General features: G+C 52.6%; 1 long non-coding RNA gene across 1 annotated transcript in view; it reads left to right on the top strand.

Annotated features, from left to right (window-relative positions):
* The first annotated feature begins 213 nt into the window (after positions 1–213).
* Positions 214–9,508, top strand: part of LOC144486502 (uncharacterized) — a 29,774-nt gene continuing 20,479 nt past the window's right edge. The window contains exon 1 of the long non-coding RNA XR_013496274.1: positions 214–412. This is a non-coding gene — a long non-coding RNA (uncharacterized LOC144486502). The remainder of the gene's footprint in view (positions 413–9,508) is intronic.

Below are 9,508 nucleotides of genomic sequence, written 5' to 3'. Positions count from 1 at the left end.
ATCTGTTATTCTATATATAAACCACCCCGAACCCCTCGATTAGATTCCAGTCTGTAACTCACTCCCGGGGTTCTGTTATCCGTCGATTAGCTGGTATGATGTGAGCTGCTGTGTTGTGTGGGCCTGTGCACTGCACATTGGCGACTGAAAGGTTAAAGGCTGTTGATGGGTTCATGGCCTCTCTGTTTACCTCTTGTCAATAGGTGACAGGGTCATATCGGTGGCCTGCAGTGGCAGCATTGGTGAGTTGCATTTGATTGGACTCTGCTTGCAGGATGAGCTGATGTCAGAGGCGCAATGTGCTGGCTCAGCTCTGCTTCACCTTGTTGAAGCTTCCAGTGAGAGAGCAGTATCCATCGCTCTGTTGCCTATTTCGGATGTTCCATGACTCACAAATGTGCGGCCTGAATTGGTAAGGAAACTTTCTGCAGCTTGAAGCTGGTTTTGATGCGTTTCTGAAATGCTTTACGAAATTGCAGCTTTGTGTTTGTGTGTGAGTTTCCCCAGTTCAGTTCCTTGTCCCCTGAAGTGGGGAGCTGGGAGAAGGGGCAGAGGGAGAGGGTGAGTTAAAGATGAGGGGTTAACATCGGGAAGGAAGAGTGGGGAGAGGATAGGCGAGAGGGGAATCAGACTGCGGGGTTGGGCATTCAGGTGCTGGAGGAGGAGCAGAATGGGTATGAAGAATGTGGAGTCAAGGGGCATGGATAAGCAGAGGGAGGGGGTGGAGGGGAGAGGAGGGTGGAGTGGAGAGGGGAGGGGCTGGAAAGAGGAGGGAAGGGGGAGAGGGGGTGGCGAGAGGAGGGGGATTGAGAGAGGAGGATGAAGGGATGTAGGGGAGAGGAGGGGGAGAGGGGGTGGTGAGGGGAGGGTGGTGGAGAGAGGAAGATGGGGAGGGGATGGAGGGGAGAGGAAGGGGAGGGGATGGAGGGGAGAGGAGGGGGAGGGGAGGGGGATGGAGGGGGAGGGGATGGGGGGGGAGGGGGGGGAGGGAGGGGAGGGAATGAAGGGGGAGAGGAAGGAGAGGGAAGGGGTGGAAGGGGGAGGAGGATGAGGGGAGGGGAGGGGGGAAGGATTATAAGGAAAGTTTTTACCAGGCGAGTTGGTATTTAATTGGCTGCTGGTGTGGAGACAATCGATAATTTCAAAAGCAAATTGGGATGGCTGTTTGAGGGAACGAAACTTGCAGAGGGACGGGGATTGCATGACAGAGAGATAGCATAGCCCCGATGGTCCGAATGGCCCTACATTGTGTCATAATAACAAAATAACTCTATGTAAAAATGAGAGCAACGCAGTTTGACAAAAAGCGAAGTTGTCGCTCCATCACTGGACAGAAACTCTTCAGTTTGAAATTCCTGACTCAATTCTCAAACGCTAACATGCTGGGGATTAATGGACTGACTCGAATGGGCGAGGTTGGGGCAATGGAATGGTTATACACTGGTCACCTGACTGGAATCATGATTCCAGAGTTCAAATCTCACCACAGCAACTCATGAGAATTTAAATTCAATTAAATCTGAGGGTGGTGAATGTCTGGAAGGCGCTGCCCGGGGAGGGGGTGGGAGCGGGTACGATAGCGGCATTTAAGGGGCAACTAGATGAATACATGAATAGGATGGGAATGGAAGGATACGGACTCTGTAAATGCAGACGGTTTTAGTTTAGTTCGTGCATCTTGATCGGCGAAGGCTTGGCGGGCCGAAGAGCCTGTTCCTGTGCTGTACTGTTCTTTGTTCCAAACAAATCAATGTGGGATAAAAGCTCACCTTAGTAACGATGACCATGAAACCATTGTCGATTGTCGGAAAAACCCATCTGGTTCATTAATGTCCTTTAGGGAAGGAAATCTGCCGTCCTTACCTGGTCTGGCCTACATGTGGCTCCAGAGTCACAGCAATGTGGTTGATTTTTAATTACTCTCTGGAATGGCCGAGCAAACCACTCTGTTGTACCAAAATGCTACAAACTGGACAGAACACCTGGCATCGATCTCGACACCGGAAACAACAAAGTCTCTGTTGAGTCTGCGACATTCTCCTCGCTAACATCTGGGGGCTTGTGTGGAAACTGGGAGAGCTGTCTCATAGACTAGCCAAGCAACAGCCTGACACAGTCATTCTCACAGAATCAAACCTTCCAGATAATGTCCCAGACACCACCATCACTATTCCTGGGAATGTCCTGTCCCACCGGCAGGACAGACCCAGCAGAGGTGGCAGCAGCCCAGTGATATACAGTCGGGAGGGAGTTACCCTGGGAGTCCTCAACATCGACTCCGGACCCCATGAAGTCTCATGGCACCAGATCAAACATGGACAAGGAAACGTCCTGCTGGTTACCACGTACCGTCCCCCCTCAGCTGATGAATCGGTACTCCACCATGTTGATCACCACATGGAGGAAGCATTGAGGGTGGCGAGGGTGCAGAATGCGCTCTGGGTGGGACTTCACTGTCCATCACCAAGAGTGGCTCGGTAGCAGCACTACTGATCAGGCTCGTTCCCTCACCACAACAAGAGGAAAAACATACTTACAATAGGCCTGAGGATTTGGAGCAGTTTAAAATTCAGCAAAGGAAGACCAAGGGATTGATTAAGAAGGAAAAATAGAGATTGAAAGTAAGCTAGCGGGGAACATAATAACTGACTGTAACGGTTTCTATATCTAAAGAGAAAAAGATTGACAAAAACGAATGTCGGCCCCTTACAGTCCCAAACGGGAGAATTCATAACGGGGAATAAAGAAATGGCCGCGGAATTAAATTTGTTCTTTGCTTCAGTCTTCACAAAGGAAGACATGAATAATGTACAAGTGCTGAGAGAAACAAGTTGAGTGAGGAGCTGAAGGAAATCAGCATTAGTAGAGAAATAGTTTTGGGGAAATTGATGGGATTAAAGGTGGATAAATCTCCAGGTCCTGATAATCTTCATCCCAGAGTACTTCAGGAAGTGGCGCTGGAAATAGTAGATCCATTGGTGGTTATTTTCCACAATTCTTTAGACTGGTTCCTACAGATTGGAGGGTAGTTAATGTAAGTCCACTGTTCAAAAAGGGAGGTAGAGAGAAAACAGGGAACTATAGACCAGTGAGCCTAACGTCGGCACTGGGGAAGTTGCTCCATTATCAAGGGTTTCATAACTCAGCATTTGGAAGGCAGTGGGATAATCAGACAAAGTCAGCATGGATTTACAACAGGGAAATCATGCTTGACGAATCTATTGGAATTCTTTGAGGATGTAACTAGTAGAGTTGACCGAGGAGAACCAGTGGATGTGGTTTATTTAGACTTTCAGAAGGCTTTCGACAAGGCCTCACATAACAGACTACTGATGCACCATTGATTACGCAAAGACTCGTTGTTGCGAAATAACAGGCTTTTATTAACGAAAGAACTGGAGCACACCCGAACCGATAGCTAATCCGAACTGAGGCAAAAGGGGCGGAGAGCAGTCGCCTTTATACCCAGAGAAGGGCGGAGTCCCGGATTGAGGCAGCAGGGGCGTGTCCAGGCATATCACACAAACAGACAATACTACAGTGGTTCACCACAACTACTGTGTAAAGTTAAAGCACATGGGATTGCAGGGAATGTCTTGAGATGGATAGAAAGCTGCTTAGCAGATAGGAAACAAAGAGTTGGCATAAATGGGTCTTTTTCTGATTGGCAGTCAGTGACTAGTCGGGTTCGGCAGGGATTTGTGCCAGGACCCCAACTGTTCACATTATATATTAATGATTTGGAAGAGGGAACTGAATGTATTATCTCCAAATTTTTCAGATGATACAAAGTTGGGTGGAGGGTGAGCTGTGAGGAGGGTGCAGAGATGCTTTAGCGTGATTTGGACAGAACATAAGAACTAGGAGCAGGAGTAGGTCATCTGGCCCCTCGAGCCTGCTCCACCATTCAATAAGATCATGGCTGATCTGGTTGTGGACTCAGCTCCACTTACCCGCCCGCTCCCCATAACCCTTAATTCCTTTACTGTTCAAAACATTACCTGTCCTTGCCTTAAAAACATTCAATGAGGGAGCCTCAACTGCTTCACTGGGCAGGGAATTCCACAGATTCACAACCCTTTGTGTGAAGAAGTTCCTCCTCAACTCAGTCCTAAATCTGCTTCCCCTTATTTTGAGGCCATGCCCCCTAGTTCTAGTTTCACCTGCCAGTGGAAACTACTTCCCTGCTTCTATCCCTGCTTCTAGACCAAAACTGTACACAGTACTCCAGGTGTGGCCTCACCAGCACCTTATACAGCTGCAACATAACCTCACTGTTTTTAAACTCCATCCCTCTAGCAATGAAGGACAAAATTCCATTTGCCTTCTTAATTACCTGCTGCACCTGCAAACCAACTCCTTGAGATTCCTGCACAAGGACACCCAGGTCCCTCTGCACAGCAGCATGCTGCAATTTTTTACCATTTAAATAATAGTCCATTTTGCTGTTATTCCAACCAAAATGGATGACCTCACATTTATGGGCTAAGTGAATGGACATCTGCATGGCAGATGCAGGATAATGTGGATAAATGTGAGGTTATCCACTTTGGGAGCAATAATAGGAAGACAGATTATTACTGGAATGGGTGTAAATTGAGAGAGGTGGATACTCAGCGAGACCTTGGGGTCCTCGTGCATCAGTCGCTGAGAGTAAGCACGCAGGTGCAGCAGGCAGTAAAGAAGGCAAACAGTATGTTGGCCTTCATAGGGATAGGGATGTTTTGCTGCAATTGTACAGGGCGTTGGTGAGGCCACACCTGGAGTATTATGTGCAGTTTTGGTCTCCTTATCTGAGGAAGGATGTCCTTGCTATAGAGGGAGTACAGCGAAGATTTACCAGGCCATCAGCAACAACAGAATGTACTCAACCGCAACCTGCAACCTCACGGCCTGGTATATCCCCCACTCAACCAATACCATCAAGCCCGGGGATCAACCCTGGTTCAATGGAGAGTGCAGGAGGACATGCCAGGAGCAGCACCAGGCACACCTAAAAATGAGGTGTCAACCTGGTGAAGCTACAACACAGGAATACTTGCAGGCTAAACAAGTGACAGGCAGAGCTGAGCGATCCCACAACCAACGGATCAGATCTAAGCTCTGCAGTCCTGCCACATCCAGTCGAGAAAGGTGGTGGACAATTAAACAGCTCACTGGAGGAGGAAACTCCACAAATATCCCCATCCTCAGTGATGGAGGAGCCCAGCACATCAGAGAAAAAGATGAGGCTGAAGTATTCACAGCGATCTTCAGCCAGAAGTGCCGAGTGGATGCTCCATCTCCGCCTCCTCCGGAGGTCCCCAGCATCTCAGCCAATCATTGCCCATCAGTTTGCTCTTGATCATCAGTGAAGTGGCAAGGAACAGTCACAGCAGACCATCTCCTCCAGACCATCCCCAGCAGACCATCTCCTCCAGACCATCCCCAGCAGACCATCTCCTCCAGACCATCCCCAGCAGACCATCTCCTCCAGACCATCCCCAGCAGACCATCTCCTCCAGACCATCCCCAGCAGACCATCTCCTCCAGACCATCCCCAGCAGACCATCTCCTCCAGACCATCCCCAGCAGACCATCCCCAGCAGACCATCTCCTCCAGACCATCCCCAGCAGACCATCCCCAGCAGACCATCCCCAGCAGACCATCCCCAGCAGACCATCCCCAGCAGACCATCCCCAGCAGACCATCCCCAGCAGACCATCCCCAGCAGACCATCCCCAGCAGACCATCCCCAGCAGACCATCCCCAGCAGACCATCCCCAGCAGACCATCTCCTCCAGACCATCTCCTCCAGACCATCTCCTCCAGACCATCTCCTCCAGACCATCTCCTCCAGACCATCTCCTCCAGACCATCTCCTCCAGACCATCTCCTCCAGACCATCTCCTCCAGACCATCTCCTCCAGACCATCTCCTCCAGACCATCTCCTCCAGACCATCTCCTCCAGACCATCTCCTCCAGACCATCTCCTCCAGACCATCTCCTCCAGACCATCTCCTCCAGACCATCTCCTCCAGACCATCTCCTCCAGACCATCTCCTCCAGACCATCTCCTCCAGACCATCTCCTCCAGACCATCTCCTCCAGACCATCTCCTCCAGACCATCTCCTCCAGACCATCTCCTCCAGACCATCTCCTCCAGACCATCTCCTCCAGACCATCTCCTCCAGACCATCTCCTCCAGACCATCTCCTCCAGACCATCTCCTCCAGACCATCTCCTCCAGACCATCTCCTCCAGACCATCTCCTCCAGACCATCTCCTCCAGACCATCTCCTCCAGACCATCTCCTCCAGACCATCTCCTCCAGACCATCTCCTCCAGACCATCTCCTCCAGACCATCTCCTCCAGACCATCTCCTCCAGACCATCTCCTCCAGACCATCTCCTCCAGACCATCTCCTCCAGACCATCTCCTCCAGACCATCTCCTCCAGACCATCTCCTCCAGACCATCTCCTCCAGACCATCTCCTCCAGACCATCTCCTCCAGACCATCTCCTCCAGACCATCTCCTCCAGACCATCTCCTCCAGACCATCTCCTCCAGACCATCTCCAGCAGACCATCTCCTCCAGACCATCCCCAGCAGACCATCTCCTCCAGACCATCCCCAGCAGACCATCTCCTCCAGACCATCCCCAGCAGACCATCTCCTCCAGACCATCCCCAGCAGACCATCCCCAGCAGACCATCTCCTCCAGACCATCCCCAGCAGACCATCCCCAGCAGACCATCTCCTCCAGACCATCTCCTCCAGACCATCCCCAGCAGACCATCCCCAGCAGACCATCCCCAGCAGACCATCCCCAGCAGACCATCCCCAGCAGACCATCCCCAGCAGACCATCCCCAGCAGACCATCCCCAGCAGACCATCCCCAGCAGACCATCCCCAGCAGACCATCCCCAGCAGACCATCCCCAGCAGACCATCCCCAGCAGACCATCCCCAGCAGACCATCCCCAGCAGACCATCCCCAGCAGACCATCCCCAGCAGACCATCCCCTCCAGACCATCCCCTCCAGACCATCTCCTCCAGACCATCTCCTCCAGACCATCTCCTCCAGACCATCTCCTCCAGACCATCTCCTCCAGACCATCTCCTCCAGACCATCTCCTCCAGACCATCTCCTCCAGACCATCTCCTCCAGACCATCTCCTCCAGACCATCTCCTCCAGACCATCTCCTCCAGACCATCTCCTCCAGACCATCTCCTCCAGACCATCTCCTCCAGACCATCTCCTCCAGACCATCTCCTCCAGACCATCTCCTCCAGACCATCTCCTCCAGACCATCTCCTCCAGACCATCTCCTCCAGACCATCTCCTCCAGACCATCTCCTCCAGACCATCTCCTCCAGACCATCTCCTCCAGACCATCTCCTCCAGACCATCTCCTCCAGACCATCTCCTCCAGACCATCCCCAGCAGACCATCTCCTCCAGACCATCCCCAGCAGACCATCTCCTCCAGACCATCTCCTCCAGACCATCTCCTCCAGACCATCCCCAGCAGACCATCTCCTCCAGACCATCCCCAGCAGACCATCTCCTCCAGACCATCCCCAGCAGACCATCCCCAGAAGACCATCTCCTCCAGACCATCCCCAGCAGACCATCTCCTCCAGACCATCCTCAGCTGACCATCTCCGGCAGACCATCCACCCGCCTCCCCCCCGGACCATCTCCTCCAGACCATCCCTGGCAGACCATCCACCCCTCCACCGGCCCCCCACCCCCCAACCCCCCCCCCACCCCCCGGACCATCCCACTCGAACCATCCCCAGCAGACCATTCCCCCCCTCCCGGATCGTCACCTCCCCCCAGAGCCCCCCCCCCCCCCCCCCCCCACCCCCAGGGACCATCCCCTCCCACCCCCCCACCCCCACGGACCATCCCCTCCCCCCACCAGACCATCCCCACCCCCCTGGACCATCCCACTCGGACCATCCCCAGCGGACCGTCCCCCCCCGGATCGTCGCCTCCCCCCAGAGCCCCCCCCACCACCCCAGGGACCATCCCCTCCCCCCCCCCCCCCCATCCCCACTGGACCATCCCCACCGGACCATCCCCACCGGACCATCCCCACCGGACCATCCCCACCGGACCATCCCCACCGGACCATCCCCACCGGACCATCCCCACTAGACCATCCCCACTAGACCATCCCCACTGGACCTGAGGGAAAGAACCTATCTCCCAGTCAATGGTGTTACTATTGCTGAATACCCCACTTAACACCCTGATCTGAAACTGAACTGGACCAGCCACAGAAACACAGTGGCTACAAGAGCAGGTCAGAGGCTGGGAATCCTGCGGTGAGTAACTCACCTCCTGACTCCCCAAAGCCTGTCCACCATCTACAAGGACACAAGTCAGGAGTGTGATGGAATACTCCCCACTTGCCTGGATGGTGCGGCTCCAACACAAGAAGCTCGACACCATCCAGAACAAAGCAGCCGCTTGATTGGCACCTCATCCACAAACATTCACTCCCTCCTCCACCGACGCTCAGTCACAGCATGTGTACCATATATTGGCATTGGAGGGAGTGCAGAGAAGGTTCACCAGGTTGATACCGGAGATGAGGGGTTTGGATTATGAGGAGAGGCTGAGGAGATTGGGTTTGTACTCGTTGGAGTTTAGAAGGATGAGGGGGGATCTTATGGAGACTTATAAGATAATGCGGGGGCTGGATAGGGTGGAGGCGGAGAGATTCTTTCCACTTAGTAAGGAAGTTAAAACTAGAGGACACAGCCTCAAAATAAAGGGGGGTCGGTTTAAGACAGAGTTGAGGAGGAACTTCTTCTCCCAGAGGGTGGTGAATCTCTGGAATTCTCTGCCCACTGAGGTGGTGGAGGCTACCTCGCTGAATATGTTTAAAGCGCGGATGGATGGATTCCTGATTGGTAAGGGAATTAAGGGTTATGGGGATCAGGCGGGTAAGTGGTACTGATCCACGTCAGATCAGCCATGATCTTATTGAATGGCGGGGCAGGCTCGAGGGGCTAGATGGCCTACTCCTGCTCCTATTTCTTATGTTCTTATGTTCTTACTATCTACAAGATGCACTGCAGCAATTCACCAAGCTTCCTTGGGCAACGCATCTTCATTGCATTCCAGAAGGCAGCTCAACACCACCTCCTCTTGCCAAGGACACCCACATTTCATGTCCAAATAACAAGGGATGAATGGAGTGTGTGTTGGATCAGTGAGATGATGGAGGGAGGTGTGGGAGAGATGGGGTCTGTCTGACTCTCCATATTAAACCCAGCAACAACCAGCACAGAGAAGGCCATCCCAGCACTAGTTAACACCAGAACTCACCAGTTAATCACTGGTTTGTTATTCCAGGCAGCTGGTAAACTGGCCTTTTATTTAGTTTGTTTTCAGCATCTGGAATGTTCAGTTTGACTAGAGAGAGAGACAGATAGAGAGAGAGACAGATAGAGAGAGAGACAGATAGAGAGAGAGAAAGAGAGAGAGAGAGAGACAGAGAGAGAG

Source organism: Mustelus asterias, unplaced genomic scaffold, assembly GCF_964213995.1.
Source record: "Mustelus asterias unplaced genomic scaffold, sMusAst1.hap1.1 HAP1_SCAFFOLD_373, whole genome shotgun sequence".
In the NCBI taxonomy this organism is placed as follows: Eukaryota; Metazoa; Chordata; class Chondrichthyes; order Carcharhiniformes; family Triakidae; genus Mustelus; species Mustelus asterias.
The sequence above is the reverse complement of the archived record's forward strand: the minus strand, read 5'-3'. Positions and strand labels throughout refer to the sequence as shown.